This window comes from Leptidea sinapis, chromosome 5 (assembly GCF_905404315.1).
Source record: "Leptidea sinapis chromosome 5, ilLepSina1.1, whole genome shotgun sequence".
In the NCBI taxonomy this organism is placed as follows: domain Eukaryota; kingdom Metazoa; phylum Arthropoda; class Insecta; order Lepidoptera; family Pieridae; genus Leptidea; species Leptidea sinapis.
Genome location: NC_066269.1, coordinates 12113153 through 12141130, shown reverse-complemented (window position 1 = coordinate 12141130; position 27978 = coordinate 12113153). Strand labels below are relative to the sequence as shown.

The following is a 27978-nucleotide window of genomic DNA, read 5'->3' as shown; positions in this document are numbered from 1 at the left end:
ACTGGGCCGAATCTTTTTTATGCTATCCGGATATTTAAGTCATTTACCATAACATAGTTATGGTCAAGTAATTGTCGTAGTCGAATATGATGATCAATGGGACTCCTTAACGACTTACAGTAAGGGTGCGATCTGTGACAGAATTTCTGTCTGTAATCAAATTGCAAAGCACTTACGGTCATAGCTACATTGAAAAATGTAGTATATCTATACATATTTAGACAAATTGTTAGTTAGTGTACTTCAAATTCACTAAAAATCATAAAATAACAAAAATTTTATCAAAAAAACAACAGACTTGATAAACACTATTCCAAAACAATAGATATAATATGCACTAAAAAGTATAAAAATAATTGCGTATTTAAATACAATCTAATTAATTAATCTAATTCTAGATACGATTATTGTAATTTTTTGAGTCGGTGTCATTCAAGATAGGTTTCTAACTACATACATAGTTATATGTGAGATGTGCTTGAGTCGTGAGGAGGCGAGAGGCGAGAGCGGGTCGAGGCGGAAGGACACCGATTACAAAATAACAATAATCGTAACTAGAATTAGATTAATTAATTAGATTGTATAAAAATACGCAATTATTTTTATACTTTTTAGTGCACATTATATATATTGTTTTGGAATAGTGTTTTTGAAGTTAGTTGTTTTTTGTTAAAAATTTTAATTACTTTTTAGTTTTTGAAGTCGATTTTTATAAACGTTTTTTTTTTAAATAATTTGTAGAGCTTGTTATATATTATACAGGCGCTCTACAAAGCCAGGTTGGGCCACATATTATGGATTATTGCTGTCATCTCTGTTCTTGCATACTCCATCATTAGATTCAAACACCAAGTCGCGAAGAGCTCTTCTGAAAATTTTCATTTGTGTTACCCGTAGTTTGGTGCTTCTATTAAAAAATGCAAAAACAAAAAGTTTAAATAATATTATGGAAATTTATTTTTTTGAATAAAAGTGCTGCGAGAAATAAGTTATTAATTTGCTGAATTATTTCCTCTGGAAACGGAGACAAATTTAGGACACTCGAAGTATCTATTACCACAGAAATCTAGGTCTTTGGACAATGCTTAACTACTGGTTGAACTGGTTTGTTTACATGAGAGATGTCAATACACCATCACGATACTGTTGGATGAGTCAGTAACAGTTGATATAAATCGGACAGTTCGGACTGTGTTTGCAAAAATAAACAATTTTCTTCTGAGAACTGTGTGTAGAGTTCAGGTGATGTGCTAGTGATGCTACATTGTCGATACTCTCATTTATATAAAATATGACCAACTTCGTATATTTATGTCAGCCAGCACAATACCAAGATTACCCATAGGACAAACAATGCTAATACTAATAATCCCTTTCTAGTTTCTGTTCAAAGGGTAATGAATTCGCAACCACAGTATTATATAGTCTTCGTCGGAAATGCGCGATGTAATATCAATCAGATCGAGTATAACTCAATTGTTATTTTTTATTTGAGTTTTAAGGAGTTTAAAGAATTTTTCAGTCATCGCATCAAGTGCATTGCCGATCTGGAAATAATGCCCGAGTAATATTCGTTCAAGTTGATTTGTCGATTGTTTTAATATATCATCATCATCATCAGTCGTAAGATCCACTGCTGGACAAAGGCGTCCGCCAAAGATCTCCACGACGATGGGTCCTGCGCTGCCTTCATTCAAAACATTCCGGAAATCTTGACCAGATCGTCAGTCCATCTTGTGGGGAGCCTACCAACACTGCGTCTTCCAGTATGTGGTTGCCATTCAAGAAATTTACTGCCCCACCAGCTATCTGTCCGTATATAAAATTAGAGATCTTATAAGTATAATATTTTAAAGTTTTCCCACAGGTTTAATCTCAGCAGGTTTTGAGTATATATTTACGACTAATATATTTCGACTTGCACAGTAACTGTACTTCAGTTTACTAAAATAAATGAATAATGAGTGGGGCGACCAACGTTAATGATTTTGACAACGCCAGATGAAACCGAACCGGGCATAACGATTTAATACTGAGTTCCAAAAATAAATATTTTTGTTACAATATTTATTAATTTTACATACCAGCCTTTACGTCAATATTTTTCATGTTTGCCCACAGAATACTATAGTAAAATAGCGAAGAATTGGTCTCAATAATAGTAAACACAGACGCAATCCTATATCCCTGTTAAATTACCCTTGAGCCAGTTGATAGTCCATACTTCTGTCCAAGCTCTCTTGAAATGATATATAATATAGATGATTTCATATCATCAAACTACAAGAAATGGAAAAATTTAAGAAAAGTGTATTTACACCTTCCATTTTTTCATCATTTACACTTACTGCTAACACTGGCAATGGTGTTATCATACCATCAAACCTAATTTCCAGAGGGCAGAGATTACGGGTCCTCTATTGCCACGGACCTGGCACACTTTCTTTGCTTCCTCCTAAATCCCGGATTGAATGTATCACTCCACCCAAACCACATAAAGTAATCTGTAATTATCGATAGAGCATCGCATCACTAGCTGAGTAATTTTATATTTTCCCAAATCCAGATTTACACTCGCCGGTCGGAGCAGCGAGCACGCTGGCTGCATGATATTTAGAATCGTTCGGTTGTGGAGCGCGCCGGTTGCCGCGCTTGTCGTCCGCCATCTTGAATCCGCGCGCACTTTTACGAAAATAGTGTTTTATAAATAATTTTGATCTGTTTGTGCCCGTGCGCTTGTGAACTGGAGTTGGATACTTTCGGTGAGTTCTGTTTTGTTGTAATTATTGCTGGTGTCGTGTGGAAACCTTACTCCCTTTACTATTGTCAATCTCTCACCTATCACCCGTTGACTGTTTCTTGTTGAATTTCGCGCCATCACTTTTAGGTAAACATCTTCAGTGTAACCAGCTCAATCTTATATATAAATGTCTCTTCAAAGAATACGAATTTAGTTAATTGCACTCTATAAGACTTTCATAGTTATCTTTTTTCTGTAAGACTTTCGTTTGATTTGTGTTTCTGACGGTAGTTTAAGAATTTATAGTGATATTAAAATACTTATAAGGCTTATATTGATTAAAATTGTAACCAAAATTACTAAAACAAAGCAACCAAAACTAGTTAGTAAGTTATAAATTTTTCTAATGGTTTGTTCGAAGAACCAGAGTTAACTTATAACAACGGATCAAATTGAAATGAATATTTTTTATTAAAATTTTTATTCCACTAATAAGACGCATCAACTATTCATCATCCTGTAATATTTAGTTCGTGAATTTTATATGTACAATAGAATTCGTTACCCAGGTAATTACTACGGGAAGGTTGTTTAATTATACGTACTATAAGAATAAGCCTCAAAGTTTCCTTATGCTCTGTAAAACAAGTGTTGGACTCACCTAATTGTGTGATGTCTCACAAAACTTATTTAACTAAAGAAAACAATTCTTATCTACTTATAATAAATGGATATCGTTTAGGTCGTAAGGTAAGGTGGCCAAGAAGTTGGCAACGATATAATATCTTTGAACTGACAAAGTTAATATCTGATAGAGTTACATATTTTTAGAAATAAGTAAAGTAAAGTATGCATCTATTCATGACAACTCAAAACATATATACATAGTGAAATTAACAAATAAAAAATACGACGTCATGTAAAGGACACCCACTCAGCATTTTTGGAATTGATTTCCAAAACTGATTTTCAGTAGGTACCTACCAAGTCGACCTGTTGACAGCAGCCGTAGACAACACGGTCCTTTTGTTATAGGTCTTAAAAGTGACCATCCAAAAATAGTAGAAAAAGAGAAGAAACTAAAAAGATTGAATTCGAAAACGAGTTTTAATAGATTTTTATTTTTATTTAATTAAAAAGGACATATTTTGATTTTTTTTTATTTATTTGTGCTGTTTATTTTTTGTAAAATTTACCAAGTTTATGAAATGTAAATATTCATGTTATTTGATTATGTATAGACGATGAATGAAAGAAGATTTTTTACACATATCTTCGATTAACGCGAGTGTTACACAGGAGCACGATTTCAAGGGGACTGCTCCTGCAAATTTCACGAAACATCGGGCTAAATAAATAAATTATAAAAAAGGTAACTTTTACACAAATACCTTATATAAAATATAGATACAAGCACGTGTTTCAATCCTTTAAAAATTACTCTATTTAGAAGTAGATGGACTGTATAAATTTTTAAGGAGGGAAGTTGAAGCCCGCTGAATTTCTTGCACCCCTTCCTCTTAGGTCTGAGGCATAAATTCTTGAATGGGTGTTTTTTACGTTCAATAAGTGATTTAATATTCTATTTTGAAAAAAAAAATTTGAATTATAATTTGATAGTATACCAGTGCCGTGGCGAATCATTAAGATTTATAACATCTCCTTCGTGTCCCTTTGAGAGACATCCTTTGTATTATTATGGAAGGAAAAATTGTAGGGCGGGACCAAGTTAAAGCTAGAGTTGAGTCTCAGTGGACACGTTTAATATACAAGGCTCTGCTTGTGGTACCGATGAATATTAGACCTTTATAATAGCTGATGCCCGCGACTTCGTCGTTCGACTTCGTGGAATTGAAGATTATCTCATGTCCTATTCCAGTTTCGGTTCCCGTTTTCGCTCCCGTTCCCAACATATCATATGAATCTTATTTCAAAGAAGATTGCAATAGCAAACTAAACCTACTATTGGTATAATTTTAGCTCATCGACTTGAATTTCAGTTTCTCACAAATCCCGCAGGAATCATGGTTTTTTTCGGGATAAAATATAGCCTGTGTCATTTCCCAGGCTATCGCTGTACCATAAATTTCATCAAAATCGTTTCAGTAGCTCCGGAGTAAAAGCGTAACAAACAAACTTTCATTCACATTTATAATAATATCCGGAAGACCGAGCCTTGTCGGATTTTTAAGAATGTACAAAAATTTAACAAAAAAAAACTAATAGGACATCTGGATTCGAACCGTGGTCTTCTGCTTTCCGGATCACCCAATGTCACTGATCACCCACTTGAGCTATTATAGTCTTGGCGTTATAGTAGTGGCGAAATTTACCTTTGTATTCTAATATTATTGTAGCTGTTTCTCATTAAAATACGGATAAAACTACTTTTTTTTAAATAGAAACCTAGCTAGATCGATTTATCGCCCCCGAAATCCCCTGTATACTAAATTTTATGAAAATGGTTGGAGCCGTTGCCGAGATTCAGATTATAGATATACAACAATTGCTCGTTTAAAGGTTAGTAGGGATTTTACTGAACGTCAGGGTTCCCACAGAGCGGCGAGAGATTTGAACTCGCGACCTGAAAGGCAAGTCCAGTAACAAATTAGTGACAAATCTGTATTAATCTTTCTAGAAAAACAGTAAACCCCGTTTCGTAGTATTGTGAGAGCTACAAAACTCAGATTTACCTGCCAGACAGAAGCCGGTCAAGGATGTGTCGGACAAATCAGTTGAGAGCTTAATGAGTTCTGTACCAAGGTGCTTGTTCATACGATGATACTTATATTCCGTTTGTTTACACACTGTGAAGTGATATTAAACAATTTTAACTAACATATAATATAGGAAATTAGGCAGTGCCTACCTCGTTATGAACCTAAATAAATATAGCACTTGTGTTAAAGATAATTTACTACCTACGGTAGGCAGTCTACAGATTGCATAATATATGAAGCAAGCAGCGTTTCATACAACTTATGTCTTACTGTCGAACTAAAGAGCAACTACGACTTGATAGATCTTCAGTGCCAACCTTGCTAGAAAACCAATGCACGATAGGAATAAAGATGATATTATGTGGTTAATGTATATCACGAAAGAAAGTGATCACTGCTGCTCAGGTTGGCTTGTTGCTGCAGATGTTTATTTATTTATTTATTAGAAAAGGCTTACCAACTAGACATACAATTAATATTATGACTACTTATAATATAACATTTCTTATATTTAATATTTGTATATCTAACTTATAGGTATGCACAGCGTTGCCTTCATTTATTATTGTAAGTAATACTACTACAATATGTGTTTACTATTACTAAAAACTATAATTTTATACATCCAAATTATAAGGGTTCAAAAGCGTATTTTTTAAAATTGCCAAATGTATTAAAATTTATATCTATACTACTATTACAATGGATTTTACTGTTATATAATTTTGAGATAAGTTGGATAGGTGAATGAGCCATAATTGTTTCTGAAGAATCGTACATGTACTGGCAGATATGTACTAATACGACAAGGATAAGGTGGTACACATAATCCAATCTTAGATAGAATTAATGGACAGTCTAATTGATTATTTAATAATTTATATAATGATGTTTGTAATTATAATTATTGCTGGCACCGTGGTGACGTGGCAACTATTAGGAAACGGCAGGGCTAAGGGCGAGGCTGTAAACTATCGTACACACATCAATAATTTAAAAATTTAATTTATTTATGTTTATCTAATATATAAAATTCTCATGTCGCGGTGTTTGTAGTAAAACTCCTTCGAAACGGCTTGACCGATTCTCATGAAATTTTGAGTGCATATTGGGTAGGTCTGAGAATCGGACAATATCTATTTTTCATCCCCCTAAATGTTAAGGGTGGTCCACGCCAAATATTTTTTTTTAATTTTTTTGAAATTTTCTTTTAAATTTGTTTGATTATGAGTCAGCATTAAAAAATACATACAACTTCAAATTTTCACCCATCTACGATCACCAGTTACTTTTGTATCGCGATTTTAATATCGGCAATACAACGTTTGCTGGTTCAGCTAGTAATTTTTATTTGGTTATATATTAATTGGAAAATAAATTTTAAATGATTAAAAATTTATTACAATTACACGCGTTTTAAATTCATTAAAAGTGTACACTCATTGCTCCAAACAAGCTTCACAATGACGTCTTATCAAGGAGTTACAAAGCTTTAAGTTTACCCTTGGAAGAAGCTTCACACAAAAACAAATGAAGACTTCAGACAAAGTTTGTCAAGAGATTGTCTTATATCGTCTTGTTATCCCTCATAGCAATACGCTTTTGTAAATGTGCCTTGGAGAGAATGGTGCCTTTCTAGCAAGACTCTCCAGCTGGTCACAAGGCACGAACACGAGCTTGGCTGGTAATCAACAAGGCCTGTTCTAAGCATCACGCCGACTTCGTATCGCTTTAGACTAAATTTCGTGTGGAAGCAGTGCGTTATCCACAGAATCTATATGTATAAAAATTAATTGCTGTTCGTTAGTCTCGCTAAAGCTCGAGAATGGCTGGACCGATTTGGCTAATTTTGGCCTTGAATTATTTGTGGAAGTACAGGGAATGTTTAAAAGGTGAAAAAAATAAATAGAAAAATGCTCGGAAATAAATAAAAACAACAACAAATTTGTTTTTCCTTTGATGCGTACCCCGTCGAATTTATTGACGCAACGGTTTGACAGTTATGCTGTGAAACAATTTTAATACAACAACAGGCTGCATTTTTACGAAGCAATTCTTGATTTTATGATATATCATTGACAAATTCATAAAAAAACATTATTTATTATATACAGAACAACGTCTGTCGGGTCAGCTAGTCGTGGATAAACCTGAAATGCCTGAATTAAGATTATTATAAAATCGAACGCAACGGGCGATAAATGACCTGTCGATTTTACTTACGGCCGTTTTTAATAACGTTTCTCTAGTTACTGATATATTGCTATCACCGTTTAATGACAGGATCTTATCCATCCATAGTTATGTCCAATACAATATAGTCCAATGCTATCTATCGATAGTTTATTGAAATATAAGTAAGCGTAAAAGGATAGTTTTGTGTACCTCTAGGCTCTAGTAAGTTTAACTAACAATAGATAGGTTATTGAAAACGGCCATTAGTCTATAAGTGGGCATTAACGGTTCATTTTTGACGTGTCCCCGGCAGTAGATAGCTACAACATTAACTGCAAGGGCAGATGCCGATCGTAATCGCTATTACTAACCAACTATTACTTATTCTTTGGTAACACTTATACCAGTCTTTCTTAAAGTGGGCGATAACGCCCCGTTGTGGGTGTTAGAGACTTAGAGGGGGGCCTTAAAGGACCTAGAAAAAATGGGGGGCATTGGCGCGTCGGGAGCGATGATTGATTTGTAATGTCATTTAGATATTTTATACTAAAAATTTTGAATTAGGGTGTTTGTGCACTCATCCGTGATTTTACGGTTCCATGAAAAAATATGAATTGAATGTACGTTTTGTTTGACGGCCACCTTGAAGATTTATGGATACGAATTTTAAACGTATGAGTGCAGAGACGCTCTAATTAGTTTATATTTCTGCCCTGTATGATGGTATAAAACTAGAAATACTTGAACTAGGAGTGTATTGATTTTCAAAGGGCGATAAAAGAAATAAGTTTGATAATCTCTGACTTATACAATCAGATGCAGCGTATTTCGGAAAACGTTTAAGTTTAAGTATGTTGGTGATACCATATCCGGAACGTATATTTTTTTAATTTAGAATATTTGCAATATAAATAATTTAATTAATGTCATTTCATTACATTCGATAATTCATTCAATGAGCGGACGCGGGGAACTTAATCGTATATATATAGTAAAAAAACCTTTTCCGGGTCAGCAGTCAGTATTATATAAAACGGAATACCCTTGTTTTTCTTTCCCGAAGGAATGCCAGCAGTAATAAAATATGATGATTATGTCACACATAATAGAATATCATTATGTGAACGAGCAGGACGTTCAGCTGATGGTAATTGATACGCCGTGCCCATTACAAGGCAGTGCCGCTCAGGATCATTGAAAAACGCAAAAATTCGGAGCGGCACTGCGTTCGTCGCCGTGAGACATAAGATTTCAAGTCTCATTTGCCCAGTAATTTCAGTAGTTCCGGCGCCCTTCAGACCGAAACACAGTAATGCTTACACATTACTGCTTCACAGTAGAAATAGGCGCCGTTGTGGTACCCATAATCTAGTCATCCGGTGCAATGGAGCCTCCCACAGGTAATTAACTCGTGTTAGAAACATACGGCTCTATGGACGGACCACACAGACTGTTTTTTTTTTTAATATTATTCCTTCCTTAGTCGATATCCTCAAGTGCCACCCGCCTTTGGATCCTGCCCCCTTGAGAATTTAGAAGTGAGAACCAATCAAGCAAAGTAAATAAATGACACACTGTTGTGATCATTGTACGTAATTGTAATCAAATGATATCTTGGCACCGCTGTTGGTACCGACGTAGTTGTAGCGTTTCATTTTGACTTTGAAAGTTCACTTGACGCATTCTCATGCGTAAAATGTCAGTACGTTCATTGAACTTGTATGAACATATTCCTGCAAGAATATATTGGTGCGTGGTCCATAGTCATACAGGCTCCTATGTAGATTTACAACGATTTAGTAAATGTCAACAGTAGAGCAAGTTTCTTCACTTGGACCACGTTCTAGCGCTCTACAAAGAGTAGGTCCGGTCACATATGGAGTATTGCTGTCATCTCTGGTCTGGCGCACCTCAGTATCAGCTCGAACCATTTGACAGCGTGCAACGCAGAGCAGCTCCAATTGTCTGAGATACAATGCTCTGTGAACTGTGTGCGTTGCGTAGAGACGCTGCTTCATATGTCTTCTACTGTATTTATCACTGGCGTTCCTCTACCATGCGGTTTCAGGAACATTGTGCCACATACAACTGAACTGTGGAATATAGTTCCTTGTTCGAACCTTCAAAAAATTGGTTGTGTGTAAAGTCGGTTTACAGGCGATAATTTTACGTGATAACGATATAAGAAAACATCTTTTTATACGACCGTTTAAATGAGTCATAATAATTTTTAGGCAAAATTGTAACATAACATATTATTACTGCACTCACTGACCGTTGCTACTTTATTTTAATAATCAAAGAACAAGATGTGTCGCAAGCCGAACGCTTAGGCCGAATCGTGCGTCTCTATCGCATGTTCCTCGCTCTCTCGCTTGCACGCTCGACGCAGGCGGAATGTGACACTTTTGCGTGCGTGCAGCCGGCGTTCATCAATTTATAAGACGTTACCATGTCAAAAAGCGCGTACGCCATCTTGCTAAGCCGGCAAAAGTCCTGTGATTCTGTTGGAGGAGTGACTGTGGGTGGCGGTGATCACTTAAACAGATAATCATCATCCATCCATCCTCAGGAAATGTTGACTTGACTAACTCTGGCACGAGACTGCCGTTTCGAAACGCAACTCTGGCGCAAATTTGGCGAGTCAACATCTCCTGAGGATGCCTCGTGGAGAAGCGAAACTCGTGTCGAATTGTTTAAAGAAAGGTATTGGCGGAATTAACACTGAAGAAAACTCAAAACATTTGGATAGTTATGGATTTCCGCAAAGTAACGCCTACCTGAATAAATTTTCTAACATAATCGTCATTATCACCTACGCTCGTTAGTCATATTTCATCAAAAAAAAATCAACATCAGAAAACATTCTCAATTGACTATATTTCGGTACAGAAGGAACGTCCACATTTCAAACTCATGTTCTACATTTAAAAGCATATTTTTGTTTTATATCTATAATTTAATAATGAGACACGACAGATCACCGCTATCGCTCTATAACATTAGCGACATCACTACGGCCGTTCCCAATATTCAGTTTATCCCTTACTTGAGATAAAAATCGTAACTGTCGTTGATTTTTCTGTCCTAATAAACTTATCAACGGTAACTCACCTTATCCGTACACGCTGTCTGTCAATGGGACGACGACCATAGAACGACGATAGAAGTTTGTATGGAAATTGCAATTCACGCGTCCCAATATAAGGCGATAAGAATGACTTATCGGGTATATTGGGACAGCTTCAGATTATTGACAGCTAATTACTGACAGTAGAAATTTGTAATTGATCTCTATCTGTAGATAGTATATTGGGAACGGCCGTAAAGCACGCTGTAATACCGTCCCGAAAACAAACGAAATTCATTCCATACTTTGTTTGTTCGTGGAAGAAAGTTCTTAGAAAACCGCACTGCAGAAAAACACGGTATATCCTCATGATGCGAATGATGTTGTGGATCTGTTCGACATACATTCTACTTCTCATTCCAAACTTTATTACCCATAAAATATGTCCCATGTTTTGAAATCTTGATGAAAACTATATCAAATACAATATCATTCACGTGTGTGTATAAACTATTTTAAAATCTGGCAGCCATTTTAATGTTATTTACAACATTTATTTGTTCGCTTGTGCATTTACATCTCTGTTTCAACATCGTTTTGTGTACCTTGTATATCTGTGGGCTGTTCGACGTCTGCTTACAAATAATACTGAAGTAAAACAGACAGACAAAGGGACTGCCGTGAAAAGTGAATACTTAAAAATGCTTATAATATAAGAATGGTTTGTTTGAATGTTTTCAATTAATTATTGGCAGGGGGTTAACAGTAGGGGTTAACAAAAAATATATTTGCAAATTAAACTTGTTGATATTAAACTAATACTAATTATACTACCTATAGATACTTATTATATATATATCTACTTACTGTTAGTATTAATATAAAATTTAATAAGCATTAAGTATATTAATTTATATCAATTATTTAATGGTGGTTAAAAAACCTTGTAATAAATTTAAACAAGAATTATTTTCTTTATCAGAGCTGAGGACTGGCCACCACCTAGTTCCGATCTAATCTGCTGGATTTAGATTTATGGTCAAATTTAGAAAGTTTTTGACCTGTGCTTCCTTGGGGCATAAAAAGAATAGGAAAGTCTCAGGCCGAAGGGTGTCGTAACAGGCAACTAAGGGCATTTACCAGTGGGAGGCTCACAGGATGCCGGGATAGATTATGGGTACCACAACGGCGCCTTTTTCTGCAGCAGTAATATGCAAGTCTGATATTTCATATTTCGATATTCAAAATGATATCATATTTCGGTCTGAATGGCGCCATAGCTAGTGAAATTACTGGACAAATGAGACTTAAAATCTTATGTCTCAAGGTGACGAGCGCAATAATTGTAGTACCTACCGCTCAGATTTTTTGGGTTATCGAAGAATGCTGCGCGGCACTGCATTGTAATGAGCAGAACGTGTCAATAACCGTCAGCTGAACATACTGCTCGTCTCTTTCATATTAATAAGATGAATAAGATGTTAGGTCTTTTAGGCTCAGTTATTAAGCTACACAATTATAGTGCATGCACATAAGTGCTTCACAATAGACTAAGGCACCGCCGAAACCTATTCGTTATCCTCTGCAAGAAAGCGTTGGAGAGTATGACTGTAGAGCATGCTGATATGGTATCCCTCAGACAATCTTGATTGACAGTGAACAATTGTCCCATGGCGGTAGTGCGCGCTTCAATTGATAACTAGCTTCTACGTTTAAAGTCGAGAATGGTTTCAAACGCGCTTCATAACTTTATGCTGCAGTTTTATGTTAATTATGTACATTTAAATGCACGTGAATTTTCTAGAAACTGTCATAACCATAATGCTAGTTCACGATGTATATTATGCTTTTACAACAAGATCCCAGAAAATGTTTAAAACAAATGAATTACTGTGGCTCGCACCAACTCACCTATACCGAGGTCTCTCTCGGCTCTCAACGCTCTTCTCGAAGCCAACCCTGCTTGTGATTTATTTGCGGATGGATGGCAGACGATTTTAACAGAGTGGTTGCGTTTTTGTGAGACGAATGGATGAACGGTATTTGGATGTTAATTAATTGTTAGTTATTTACAGTAAACTTTGTATTTATTAACTATTATTTGTGTAATATGTTTAGTTTGTAATTAATTCTTACTTTAATATTGTAATTGGCTTACGCCGCGGCCGTTTTATTAAAGTATAAATAAATAAAATAAAAAAATTACGTCAGTTGGTGCTTCGACTGTCGAAAACAGCAAACGTCGCAAATATGTCCCAGATGTGGGGCCCAGAGGCGCGGAGAATGTACAATGTACTATGCTCGCGCCTCAATAGGGCTACTGGCAAACCAAGCGCTGGCAATTTCTTATTTCGGTCCACGGATCAGCCTTGCTATCCAACGCGGAAATGCTGCCAGTATTCTTGGTAAGCTTCCACTTAATGATAGTTTTAATTTAATATAATCATAGTATTTTAGATATAGTTATAAGATTTGCTTTGTTTAAATAAATCAATACACTGTATTGCGAATTACAGGACACTTACTATATATAACATATAAACAACTTTATTAATGATACCACAGATTAGATATAAATATGGTTGTATCGAAATTTTATTAGAACTAAAGAAGCAGATGAGTTTCTTGCGCCCTTTCTATTCAAGTCTGAGACATTCATTTTCGAAAGCGTGGTACTTTTTGACTTTCAATAAGTGATTTTAAATAAATTTTTTTTTTTCAAGATCACTTATGTTTTTTTTCAATTTAAATATTAACTATCGGGTACATGAGTAATAAATGTTTTATGCAATAGAAAATAAAAGACCTTTACCTTGTAACAATATTTATTTATACAATGTTTAGGTATACAGCATGTTTATAATGCAAGTTGCAATCAATGATATTTAAAAGTAAATACTATAATATCATTGGTTGCAACCCGGTGTTGGTGATATGAAGCCGCTTTTAAACAAGTTTTCACTTCAAGGCATCACACAGGCGGAGAATGGCTAAAGTAACACCAAAAAATCTAAATTATTTCGAAACTTATTTGCAACAAATATTTATTTGCGATAATCTTATGATAGGAAATCAATCGAGAAACAAGCTAATTATATTAATTATAATTTATAATTAGCATATTGCTCGATACCAAACAAATACTATCAAATAATTAGTGATAGCATATTACAGTTTAATATAAACACAGATTTATAAATAATATATATTATACTTTTGCAATTTAACACAATAATAAACCTACAATTTAAAAGAGTAAATTGGAAAATGAATCATGGCGGTAACTGCTTACAGAACAGTTCCCTGTGGCTAGCCCACTACATTAACACAACCACTAAAGTACAGGAGTTCCAACCAGCTCCACCACACACCCACCACAGCCTTTTCTTTGATTGGGTTGGGTTGAAGAAAGTAATGGTCGAAATAGCGATGGAAGCTTTCTGAGTTGCAAACTGACGCTCTCGACTAACACATTCGTGGAAGAGAGTAGACAAAAACAAACAGACAAATACAAAGATAAGACAAATTATTATTAAGGTGAGAAGCCAGTAAGAATAACGTAAACAAGCATCTCACTGGCCAATACTTTTTAGTTTTAATGACAATTTAGTTTGTATGGCGCTGCATTCAACTTACGAATCGTTTTCAATGTTTAATGACCGGTTTCAACAACCTATCTACCCTTAGTTTAACTTACGGATACATTGTTGTCACCGTTAAATGACAAGATCTTATATATCAATAGTTATGTCCAATATAGTTATAGTCCAATGCTATCTGCGGAACGAGACACAAAGACGAGACAAATAAGGACAAGACCAGATGTTTTAAGTACTCTGTGACTACAACAATACCTAGAACTTATATAAATTATGACAGCTCATATTATTTAGTATCTATCAGCCTAGCGAAACTCTCCAAGAATATCAGCGGGAGGCTCCTTTGCACAGAATGCCGGCTAGATTATGGGTACTTCAAATGGCGCCTATTTCTGCCATGAAGCAGTAATGTGTAAACATTACTGTGTTTCGGTCTGAAGGGCGCCGTAGCTAGTGAAACTACTGGGCAAATGAGACTTAACATCTTATGTATCAAGATGACGAGCGCAATTGTTTTGCCGCTCAGAATTTTTGGGTTTTTCAAGAATCCTGAGCGGCGCTGCATTGTAATAGGTAGGGCGCATCAATAACCATCAGCTGAACGTCTTGCTCGTCTCGTCCCTTATTTTCATAGAAAAAAAAACGGCTGTTTAAAGTTTTATTAAAATCCAGCTGTCAATTATAACAATTACAGTTATTGTAAATAGTAATACTTTATATTTATACGATATATTTATTTTCGTATATGTTTATGTATATCTATTACGTAAACCTCTGGCGTGAGACATGTAATGTGTGAGATGTATACAATCGTGTTTACAATAATCTTGTGTCTGTCACCACGTTACCGAGCCAACTATGTCTGTAATGTTATGAAGCGACGATACACGCGCTGGTCTGTGGCTGCCGGCTGCTCGACGGTCGTCGATAGAAACTTGCTCGGGCAGGGCTCACGTGATAGGAACTATCACGACACGGAACTAATTACCCGACCCAGTATTTATCTATAAATATAAAACATTGCCGTTTGTGCTTTCGACGACAAAGATAACTATCGTGTTTCTGTAAAATAATATAAACAAGAGAAATTAAAAGCTAGGCGACACATTGAAAAACAAAATTAAAGGTGGCCATTGAAGACTGGCGACTTCTTCGATTCGATCTTTTACGACTTAAGGCTTAAACGGTGTCTCCTTCCGACTTAATCTCCCGATCAGTTTGATGCTAATTTCTTTATTTTGTCGCTACTCGTGAGCTGCTCGTGTGTAGCCTATCTATATCTCTAGTATCTAACTAACCTAGCTGAAATATTCTGGTGCATTTGTTGTTATCTTGTTCATAAGTTTATTACCATCAAACTCTGTAGGTATACAAATACTTAATTTGCATTTTCACCTAAGTTTGAAGTAGTTTTGTTAACATCACTCTGCCTATTATATAGTATTTAAAATATTTGATGACAGATGGCCGGTGCGGCAATAAAGTCCTCGAATGGCGACCACGTACCAGAAGACGAATACATAGATAAGCTTCTCAAAGTTTGAGTGTGTGTTATTATATTTTAAGCTAACTAGATTGTATTTTAAAAAAGTAACATTGAATGTACGTAAAGTACATTTCGTTGTCTCCTGGAACACTCATAAAAGAGTTACGTCGGTAGAAATGTGTTATTTATGTTATTAGAAGCGTAACATATTATTAGCCGGGCAAGACGTGGGAGTGACCGCGCTGTCTATAAAATGTTTCTCACAAAGAGTTTATTGTCTTTGAATCGCAGACGATTTCGGAACGCACCGCAGATACCAGATAGTCTGTGGTTTTGGCGGGAATTCGGTATCGCCCAACGATGATACCGGCATTTTAGCATTTGGCAATCGTTGTGATTGTGAGGACTATTTATATTTTTGCCTAAATCGTTTCAATAAGTGGGTACATTATTCTACAATATAACATAACAAATAATATTTATAAATATATTTTCGAGACTCAATAAGTAAGCTAGCTAACAAATTCTATCTATACTTACACTTCGTACTACAGTAACACTTATCTTTTTATCGGACCGTTTTCGGTCCCTATTCCGACTCCTTGATGGCATTTCACAACTCACAATCTAGACTATTATGATATAAAACTATTTAAAATTGCCATACTGTGGCTTGTCTCATTCTTATTCCTTAAAACTTGACGAATTGCCTATACAATCTTTGAACCGCTCTTTCCCTATCGGCGGTAAAATTTTGAAACACGCCGATGTAAGCACATTTATTGCTTACCAGAAGTAGGTTTGTTTATTACTCCCTACCACCTTGTTAAGTTGCAACATTTGGTGCTGGCAGCGGGCGATCTCGGATCGTCTTTCAGGAAGACAAAAATAAAACTCTTTATAAAGTTGCATATCGCTGCCTGTTGTATGCACTCACACTCTCTCGCTCTCACACCCAAACACAACATACACCTGTCTCTCTCAGACTTTATGTTCAATTCGTACACTCAATGCATTTAATTTGTTTCCTTATGTTTGCAATTGCCGCGAAGTATCCGAAATTTGCTTTTGGCACACATTGAAGCTGAGTGGACATGTGCAAGATATTAGTTTAAATAATTGCAATATGAGTAATTATAAATAGAATTTCTTGTTTCATATGATTTTGCTATATTTTTTACCGACTTCGAAAAGGAGGAGGTTCTCAATTCGATTGGTATTTTTTAGGTACACCGATTACACTGAGATTTATGATCCGATTTCCGTGATTCTTCTTTAGTTTGATGCAGAATGTTTGCCATTTGGTCCCATAATTTACATAGTTTGGCCCTGTAGTTTACATTTTGTGAACATTTTTTATGAATATTTTTGTTTACCATGTTATTATAGTTTGTGTACTGTATGTTTAAGAGTTTTCATTTAGTTTGATTATATATTAATAGTATTAACCCGTTTGCCGAAAAGTGGGTAAGTTAAGTAAGTAAAACGGCCCCACTAAATAAAATATGCAACCTTTTACAAAGCATTAATTATTGCGATTGTTTTTTGATCCAAAGTCGTCAAGTTCGTACCAAATTATTAGAGGGATTTACTCTAGCATTCCTACTGTTATTATATTCTTTAACAGACTTCAAAAGGGAGGAGGTTATCAATTCGATCGGTACTTTTTTTTATGTATGTACACCGATTACTCTGAGATTTATGATCCGTAGTTCTTTGATGCGAAATAAATGCCATTTGGTCCCATAAAAATTTTACATAGTTTGGCCCAGTAGTTTTCATTTTATGAAGATTTATATGAAAATTTTCGTCTACCAGGAATCAGGATGACATAATTGTTTTTTTGTGTACGGCTTTTTTTTGGAGTTTTCATCCGGGTTGATTATATATTATTATTAACTGACACTTAAACGTAAAAAAAAACTACGTTTAAAAAAACTGAAAAGTATCAAATAACTAAAAATTTAATTTAATACACCTCTTATGCAAACCTTTACCTTTAATATTAATAAAATGCAATTAATTGAATGTGCTACATATTGATAGCTTAGAAGTCGGTGCCAAGCCATATGTAATAAAGGTACCACCACTTAGGTACACTTGCCACGCGTGACTTTGAGCGGGATAGCTTCGTCTAGAACAAACAACCCAAGCGAACAGACACGCGTGGCCAGACAACTTAAAATTACAGTAAGTAAGCTGTTTATAATATTACGTTTTATTTTGTTTAGGGCTTGGCACTGACTTAAAACCTATCAATAGGTAGCACATATCAAAAATAGAGTTTTATTGATATTAAATGTAAAGGTTTGCATAAGAGGTGTATTAAATTAAATTTTTAGTTATTTGATACTTTTCAGCTTTTGAAGTCGGTTTTTTAAACGTAGTTTTTATTATAGACTTATACTGCAAAATATAAAAGTCTTAAAGAGAGAGTCTGGCAGCACAAGCGATACATAGAGTTTGTTTCTAGTTTATTAATAATACTCCTCTGTAAAGTAAAAAAATTTAAAGGAGTGGGCTCGCCTTTGGCACAAGATTTTTACGTATTAATTTACATTTACTTTTTTTGATTTACTCGTGTAAGGCATTGAGTACTTGACGTTTGAGTATTTTTGTTGCATCACTTTATATATTACCTATATTGTAATTGAAATAATCTCTAAAACGAAGCTGTAAATGTTGATTTAAAAGAGTATCAATTATTTTCTTGTCACTTATTCTCATTAAAGCTTAACCATTTCCGAAGTAGTGGTAAATATAAAAAGAGAAGAAAACTTTTGACGTTCATAAGTTTCATTTACTTGACCTACATGAATAAAGTGATTTTCATTTGCTTTGTGCGTTCCTTTGAATGCTGTAACCAGCAAGTTATAATTAAACCACAACTGATAATCGCATGGAGATAATTTCTCTTCTTATCTAAATGACTGAAGTATGGCTCTCATCTGTTCGAGAAACAATTTAGTTACATCACTTATCAGTAACTGATCGATGTGGCTCACTCCAGCTGATGACGACTTTGTTGTTTAACCTTCGCTGTACAGTAAAAGATTTTTATTCGCAGGGTATTTGTTCTTTAAATATGCCTCGAATATAGAAACCGTCAATATGGAATTGTAATTTATATTGAATTATAGGGGATAAAGAACAAATATATACTAGTAGGGTAAGGTGGTACATGGAGTACACTGTTACAATGCAAGTATCTATGTTCCTGACATTTATTTTTACAATGGTGGTAGTATACAGTTTTCACATCCTCATAAGCGGCCATTCTTGAACAGTTGTAATCGCTTCAGTCTGTACCGCGGTTTAGAAAGAACAAACAAAAATCGATTTTGTGATCAAAATCAGATCAAATTTATTATTATGTTTCTTGATGTATTATGTAAAGGTAAGTGATTGTGATTTTCCTCTAATCCCTGAATATTTAGCTTGAAATTATCGTAAGTAGATTTTCGTAAACATTCCCGAAAAGACTCTAATGATATTTTTTTTCGATTTGTCTCACCTGGGGCACTGTGTTACGGGGCACTGTCTTACAATTATACCCAACTAAAATTTCTTTAGATTTTAAAAGAAAATGGTAAGAAATAAACATGAAAAGGTAAACAAAAAGAATATAACACAAAGAAAAGAAAGTCTTTGCAAGAGAGCTGAAAAACTTCGAAAATTACTGAACATTTTTAAAATAATGTATATAAAGTTAGCTATTGACGTAAAAGTGAAAAGTCAAGTCATTTCTACTTTCTTCTTGAACCAGATATGGCAACGGTATCGTTGGAAGACATATTAAGATTTTTCTTTCTCTTGAAAACGTTTTTATACTATTTTGATGTTGTAACATTGTGCCCCTTACCCTGTAACAGAGTACCCCAGATACGGGGTTCAATGTTACAATCGACTGATCTGATTAAAATGCAATTTAAGTAAAAGAGTTCCTAATAAAAGTTATGTTTAGAAAATTTTAAATTAAGAGAGACTATTAAAGTTTTATACTTGCTAGTTAGAAGTTGATTAAATAAATATTTTCGTCGCTACATTATCGTTTATTTTTTTGTAACAATGAGCCCCACCTTACCCTAACCATATTGATTAATGATTATCTTCATACTATAGGTTTAAAGGTTTAAAGGTTGTTCTTAAAGCTCCCTAAATTGGTTGTAATAACAAATAAGGTCTATTTTACTTTTTTATATATCTTAAGTCCATTTGACGACGCGTTTACAGAGGATATTGGGTTGGATACCTAATGGAATCCTTTCAATTACAATAATCCTTTTAAATGATGTACCGATTACATCCGCGCATAAAGAAATCTTTAGACGTAAATATTTAAATTTTAAATTCGCGAATAGACAAAGCGCAAATATGGAGCTTTTACTGTATTAAAAAATAATGTAGGTTATAGACGGAGTCAGCGCTGTTATAGATATAATAATTATTTGATTGAGTTCCTGTGGTAGGCTTTGTCATGCTTGTTTACATGGCAATGCTTGTGGCATTGTCGTATTGGGTCATTCCCTTCGTACACACCTTATATTTATTCATTTACAATGTGTGTAGATTGATGGTGTTAACATTATGTCTAAGACAGAAATTTCGTCAATAATAAATATACATTATCATGAATATATTGAGAGGAAACAATCAAAAAGTTACAAAGATCAACATTATCAATGCGGTTCTAAGTGTTTACTGTTTATACGTGAATAACACCGATTTTAGATTATTGAGTTTAGACTCGATCGTTAAACTATTTGACGACTCCTTCTAACGGAGTTGCTATATCTGAGCATCGTAAACATTAATCGAACAGATATAAATACGAAACTTATCAGTTCGTACACAGTGGAGATATTGACATTGATCTTGAAATGATCGCAACAAGGCCTTCTTAATCAAATAGGGTGCTTTATTTTAAACATTCTAAACAGTGTCAAATGGTGCAACATGTTTGTTATTACTTAGCATAGTTGGTGCAATGGTGTTAAGCTGTGAACAGCCTAGCGAAACTCTGTAAGAAAAAAGCGATTGCATGAAACGTGCAATCAGTAATGGATTGACAGATGACGGCTATAATCTTATAAAACGGAGATAGCCGAAATCCACTACGTTCTAAGCAACTATCCGCTTTCAAACTCAGCCGGATTATACCTACTTCGTTTCGACGAAGACTTATTATTTCAAACTTATGTCAAATCACTGCACGTTTCATACAAACTTAAATTAAATTTTCACATAGGTAGTCCCGCCTCTTAATACGTAGTACTTACATTCTCTTTGGTTGTTGTCCATTTATGTGACATTCTGGCTCTTCTTTGATATTGTTAAAATCATAGACTTACTTTATATACCTACTAGCGAATTATAGACGATCTTACAGCCCGATTATTCGTGACCAATTTTGATTTGTCAATGTGTGCGTTATAGCTAATTTAGCTAGTTTAATACTTAAAATACTATGGATCTAATGCTGACTGTTTACGGCTTATCAATTAAAATCGGTTACAGTAATAATAACAACTTTCCTTTTCTATTCGGTATATACGTTACAAATGTTATTACAAGGCTAATTTTTTTCAGAAATTTATATAAAAATAATATTTTGTGTTGGAAAACTATGTAGCACTACTATCGGGATCAAAGTTCAAACCCACAAGTCGTACCATAGTTCAACTCGACCAAATATCTCAAGTGTGCGTGCCCATATTACTAGAAAATTGTACCCACGACTTACAAGCCCAGCTGTAAAACAACTCTTTTAGAAGTAGCATCCGGAGCCAAATTGAACCACAATTGAAATACGAATTTATCTTTCGTTTACCTTATTCCCAAATTCACTTGACATTTACTTTTTCGTTGTTTGACAATATTATGATCGTAACTACAACTTCACTTTTTATGGTAATGTCTATGGTTCCGAAATGATATCCGTCCGCAATATTTGGATCCGAAGTACCTTGGTAATAATAGGTTTTAATTCGAAGTTCGTCGTTCTTTCTTTTGGGACCGAAACTTCGGCTTTCGATTTTGGTAATAGACCTCCTTACTCCGACTGCAATCTATATTTGAGTGGCAAAACACGCTCAGGACGTCATTCGAACTTCACACAGAACAGAACAATACGTGACGCTGTCAGCTCAATTCTGACAATGACAGTGTTTACATGCCATACGGTTACTTGACAGATGTCAAGGATACATTGTTCGAGCAGCGTGGCGCTACAATGGCGACATTTAAATAAACACACGGGTAGACCTCCTTAACCGTAATTATAAACAAAAATACATAATTCACGTAAATAAATCCATTTTCCTTATTATCATTTGGAACAACCCGTAAGAAATTTAGAAGCCGCGCCCATGCGACCATGTTAAGGGTGATTTAAATTTTGTTTCTTAAATACTTATATAATTTGTTTGTTTCAATTATTTACTTTGAGGTTAGAAAGCTCTAATCGTGTGTTCATTTAATGTTACCATAATAGCTCCACGCCGTACCTATATTCTCAATGAAAATCTAATATGACACACCCGAAACCTCAATCCAAGGCAATTGGGGTGTCTTAGAGTTTCGTTTCGGGTGTGTTTCTTTTGGGTAAAAAATTACTTGTTCCATTAAAAATACACGACAAATATAGTTAGCATCAGATTTTACTGAAACCGCCCCCTCACTCGCAAGTGTGGATTCCCTGTAAAATCACTCAATTCGATAACCTATACTCATGACAAAAGAAATAATACTTCCTGTGTCCAAAATAAATTCCTTTTAGGAATCCGTAATGAGAGCAGGTGTGTGTGTGTGTCGCTGACCGGCCTCAAGCCCGTACAATGCCGTCGCCCGCTATTGTGAACGTCAATGTCCTCTTCGTTATCCGTAGCGACCCCGCGTGACGTTGTCCCACTGACATACACATACAATTAGGCAAGACTAGTAAAGTTTCAAGTCCGGCTTAGGCCAGCCGTCCAAGTGTCATACACTAATAGTGTCTCAGTTTATGGAAGTGACAAAAATAGATTGTATGCATGTAACTTATATTTAGTTCAAAAACTTTTTTTAGTCTGTTGATTGTTATTGATTAAATATTAAATAGTTTATTCTCATGAAAAAGGGTATGCATGTAACTTATATTTAGTTGAAATATTATTTTTTCTAATTTTTATTATTATTTCCTTTATCTTAAATAGTTTTTTTTAATTAAATATGTGGTGAATAATAAATATTAAATATACATAAGTGCAATAAATACGCGCGAAATATAAAACATCGAAACGCAATGCTATTGGTTGAAGCGCAGTGTGACGTCAAAGTCCATTGTAAACACTATAGGTTATATAGTAGCTAGATATTATTTTCAGTCATTAGCGATATATTAAATTTTATCTTGGTTTTTTATTATTAAATGATTGTATAATTATCATTTACAATGACTGATAGTGGATTTGTTAAAGCGCATGCAGATAGTCTTCCAAAAATAGACGCATATTTACTAACGCGTTTTTTTTTGCTTTAAACCCAGATTTATCTCTGATGAATTTAAAGGAGTGTTCTTTGATTATACACTCCTTTAAACAAGGCAATAATTAATCAATATTTTAATTTTTAAGTTCATCAATTCATATTAATATATAAAACTAAACACAATATATAAATGCAGAAAATAGAATTCAAATGGAATTAGATATACTTACTATCTCCAATGTTTTTTCTGTTATTAAAGATCTCAACGGGAATAATATTATGATAAATATGGTTCTCTTGCATTTTAAAGTAAAAACAATAAAATTACTTATAAACTAAATTATAAAAAAATAAAATATTTATTATATATTATTGTAATAATAATAGTACTATATAGCAAATGATTATTACTAATATAATACTAGTCAGCCTCAGGGAAATCAATTTCGTTAGCACTATGTTTCAATTTTTTACAATACTCGTGAAATTCTTGCAGAAGATATCGGCTTTTCTCCCTGCAGCAAACAGGATAAATCAGCGGGCAGCTCAACTCCTCTCGAAGCATTACGTATTAGCGATATTTCAGAAAATCTGCAAAGTTTTTTTTTGTAATTAACGATACCCGGCTTATTATTTTAATTGTAAGAACACACAATCTGATATTTTAAACTCTTCTCTAATCATATTCTTTAATATCTGACAGTGTCTTATCGGCAGACCTCGTAAAACATTCGTCGACCAAATTGGGGACGTTTTGAGAAAAGGAGAGGTCCGAAGCACCCGCAACTGGCGAGCATGTATGAAAAGAGTAATGAATGTAGAGGAAGCGCGTGAGGTTTGTAAGGATAGAAGCAAATGGCATTCTATTGTCTCTGCCTACCCCGACGGGAACAAGGCGTGAGTGTGTGTGTCTTATCGAAGTTATCAAATTTTCTTCTACCGCCGCATGTTCTAATAAACTGGGACCAATCCCTTGGAATAGCTATTTGCACAGTTTTTAGTTTAAAACTAGCTAATTGGTGTAACATTTGATGTAAGCAATTTCATTTCCACCTCTACAGCTAATGTTTTCTAACCATATTCGATTTATTTCAGTATTATCTGTTGCGTCATAAATTTACGTCCACCTATATATCGTAAGTATTCGTTATAATAATAAAGTAACACCTAAATTGTATTGTCCCCTAATTAGCACAATACAACATAATAAAAGTAATTATTAAAAGATGAACTGTGTCATTTTTGTCAGTTCTTCTCGCCATGTTGATGTAGCTTCATAACGACTACCAAGTGTTGGTAGACAATGTGTTATGTTATTGTGAATAAATATTTTTCTTTGTCTTCAAGCGTCGGTGTCACAATAGGTTGAACCGTTGATTCTTGACGGTTTGGCAACTCTTGTGATACCTCTGATGTTATACGAATAAGCCGCGGTGATCACAAACCATCGATTTTGTATGTTCCTTTGTCCACCTCTTCTATTAAAAAGTACCTGTCTTCCAGAAGAAAGTGCCTTCCATAGAAACCAAATATGATGTATTTTACTTAATAAGAGACGAGACTGCCTATGTAAAAATTTAAATTTAGTTTAGTATGAAACGTGCAATAATTACAAAATGGCGACCAAGTATAATCCGGCTAAGTTTGAAAGCGAACAGTTGCATAGAACGGAGTGGATTTCGGCTCTGTTTTTAAGATCATTGCCGTTATCTATCAATCATTGCACGTTTCAGACAATCGCTTTTTTCTTAGAGAGTTTTGCTAGGGTGATAGATACTAAATAATATGAGCTGGTGTAATTTATAGTCAAAGTCAAAAAAATCTTTATTCACTGTAAAACTTTATAAGTTATTTAGTGCAAGTCAGGATGAAGTACAAAAGTTACAATAGCATTCAAATGAGTGTAACAATATTCAATAACAAAATTTAGAACATTAATTCCAACTATATTTATCATTCAAATAATCTTTCACATTATAATAGGCCTTAGATGTTAATTTATTTTTTACGACACATTTAAATTTTTAATAGGTAATATTTTAATTTTATTTGGGAGTTTATTATAAAATATAACACAATCCACTTTAAAAGATTTAGCAATTTTAGGGAGCCTAGTAGATGGAATTGCGAGTTTATGTTTGTTTCGAGTATTGACACTGTGTACATCACTATTCTTTTTAAATTGGCTAATATTTTTATGAGCGTATAGGAGGTTCTCGTATATGTACTGGCAGTGTACTGTCATAATATTTATTTCACTAAACTTTTCTCTCAATGAACCCCTTGAACGCATTTTATAGACTGCTCGAATTGCTCTTTTCTGCAGCACAAATATGTTTTCAATATCTGCAGCCCTACCCCACAATATAATTCCGTAAGACATGACACTATGAAAGTAGGTGAAATATACAAGTCTATACAACTAGGTATTGATGTAGTGACAGAGTACTTAACAGATTTCTTGTTCTAATTTGTCTCGTCTTTGTGCTTTGTTCCGGAAGAACTCCGTCCTGATTTTAACCAGCTCGTGCCGACTGCCAAATGCGTAATTAGTTCGTCAGGTTTGGTGAGACGTAGGTGGGTCATTGTATTTCCGGTGACACCTTTACGATCAGTGTTTCACTTTAAAATGAAATCATTTGTTATTCATGCAGGTCCAAATTGAACTCGGCTGATGCCCGATCTTTATGTCGGTTTCAATTTTCAGTAGTCAATCGCGCGGCCTCATTATAACGATTCCCTTGAACTTCGTAACGTCATAAATGTTCGGCGCCAGATCGAGTTTTCAGGGTTCTGTAGCTATACGAAGAATAACCATCGGAAACCCTTTAATTAACGTTCAGCTGTAAGAACGCCCCTTTTTTAAAGAGATACTCAGCTGAAATTTCGCCAGAGACTAGACACAATAACTAGGTTTATTTACTCATGTGGTGTAGGTATGTATTCTAGTCGCTACTATTACAACCAATTATTATAACTAACAGGGGCATGCATACCACATTAAGCAATGCCTACCTTAATAAGAACCTAAATAAATATGCAGCTATAGTCTTAAATTTATTTGGTTCCGTTATTCTATACCCAACCTTATGTTCAGCACCCACTCCGAAAGACTTACCTTATGCTAAATACCTGCGGTAGGTATGTAGTCTCAGGATCGCATTTTCACAGCAAGCAGCGTTTCATGCAACTTATAAAAAGTATTGGTCAATGTTATAAGACCACAGAAAAAGTAGTAAATAAAAGTAGTAAAATAGTATTAAAAGAGGGTAGTTAAATAAAGCCTAAGTTACTAAGTCTTCTTCTACTGGGTATGTTTTATGGTTTTTTTTATGAAAATAAGGGACGAGACGAGCAGGACGTTCAGCTGATGGTAATTAATACGCCCTGCCCATTACACTGCAGTGCCGCTCATGATCATTGCAAAACCCATAAATTCTGAGCGGCACTACAACTACACTCGTCACCTTGGGACATACAACTATTGTATCTAAATGTATTGGTATTCTTCATAATGTTCTTTATGTTCATAAGCACAGCGACAATCATAATGGAGAGAGGGGTAGTTAGGAGTACGGAATTAGTAAGTCTTTAACTGGGCGATGTATATGCTTTTACAACATGATGCCAACAAAACAAATGTGTTATCAAATTTAAAAAAACGTTTGTGTGGTAAAGGTTAGGTACTATATAACATAAATGATTATCTTAATGATACCACGGACTGTGTATAGAGGCTCTCAGACTATTAAATAATAAATTTTATTGCACGACATTATATTGTAATGAAATTTAAAAAAAAAAGTCCGCTGAAATTCTCACGTCCGTTCTTCTTAGGTCTGTGGCATAAATTTTCGAATGGGTAAAATTTAATGAATATCAGAGTTTGAATTTTTAATTACTGTAGTAGGTTCTTAGTTGTCCAACCTTCGACGACAGACAAACCGTTTGTGAATCCAAAGAGAGCAGGTACATTATGTAAGCGCACATCTCACAGTTGGCAACACCGACTGAATCTTGATTATTTTTAGCACTTTTTATCTTTGTAGCTATCATAATGTTTGGACAACTTTCCTGTTTTATTTAATAATTTCTGTTCGGATTGAGAAAGGTAGAAATAAAGTAAATAGATTCACTTGTGGGCAGGATATCAGACAGTGATAGATAAAAAAACAATAAGCGAATTTCAGACAGGGAAATTTTAATTGCAGGAGTTAACTGTTTTGCAGTTGAAGACTCAAATCGGCCGAGTTTTGGGCTCACTTTTTATTTAATTACTAGTTGACCCGACAGACGTTGTTCTGTATATTATAATAAATAAAATTCTGTTTTTTCTGAATTTGTCCATAATATTTTACAACATCGAGAAATATTTCGTAAAATATGCTCGCTGTTGTTGTAATGAAATTGTTTCACAGCAGAACTGTCACACCGTGCGTCAATAAATTCTCATAGAAAATATGTCCATACAAAACAAATATCGGACGACGGGGGACAAATCAAAGGAAAAACAAAATTGTTGTTTTTATTTAATTCCGAACACTTTCATATTCATTCACCTTTTAAACCTTGCCTGGACTTCAACAAATAATTCAAGACCAAAATTAGCCTAATCGGTCGAGCCGTTCTCGAGTTTTAGCGAGACTAACGAACAGCAATTAATTTTTATATAAACTCGTATAGATATATATATTTATATACAGATATTTCTGGCAATTTTG

At 34.6% G+C, this 27978-nt stretch overlaps 1 protein-coding gene across 3 annotated transcripts in view; it reads left to right on the top strand.

Annotated features, from left to right (window-relative positions):
- The first annotated feature begins 2585 nt into the window (after positions 1 to 2585).
- LOC126980137 (tau-tubulin kinase homolog Asator) overlaps positions 2586 to 27978 on the top strand; it is a 103519-nt gene continuing 78126 nt past the window's right edge. For all 3 annotated transcript variants that reach the window (XM_050829711.1, XM_050829712.1, XM_050829710.1), the window contains exon 1: positions 2586 to 2762. The gene's annotated coding sequence lies outside the window, so the exon portion shown is untranslated. The remainder of the gene's footprint in view (positions 2763 to 27978) is intronic.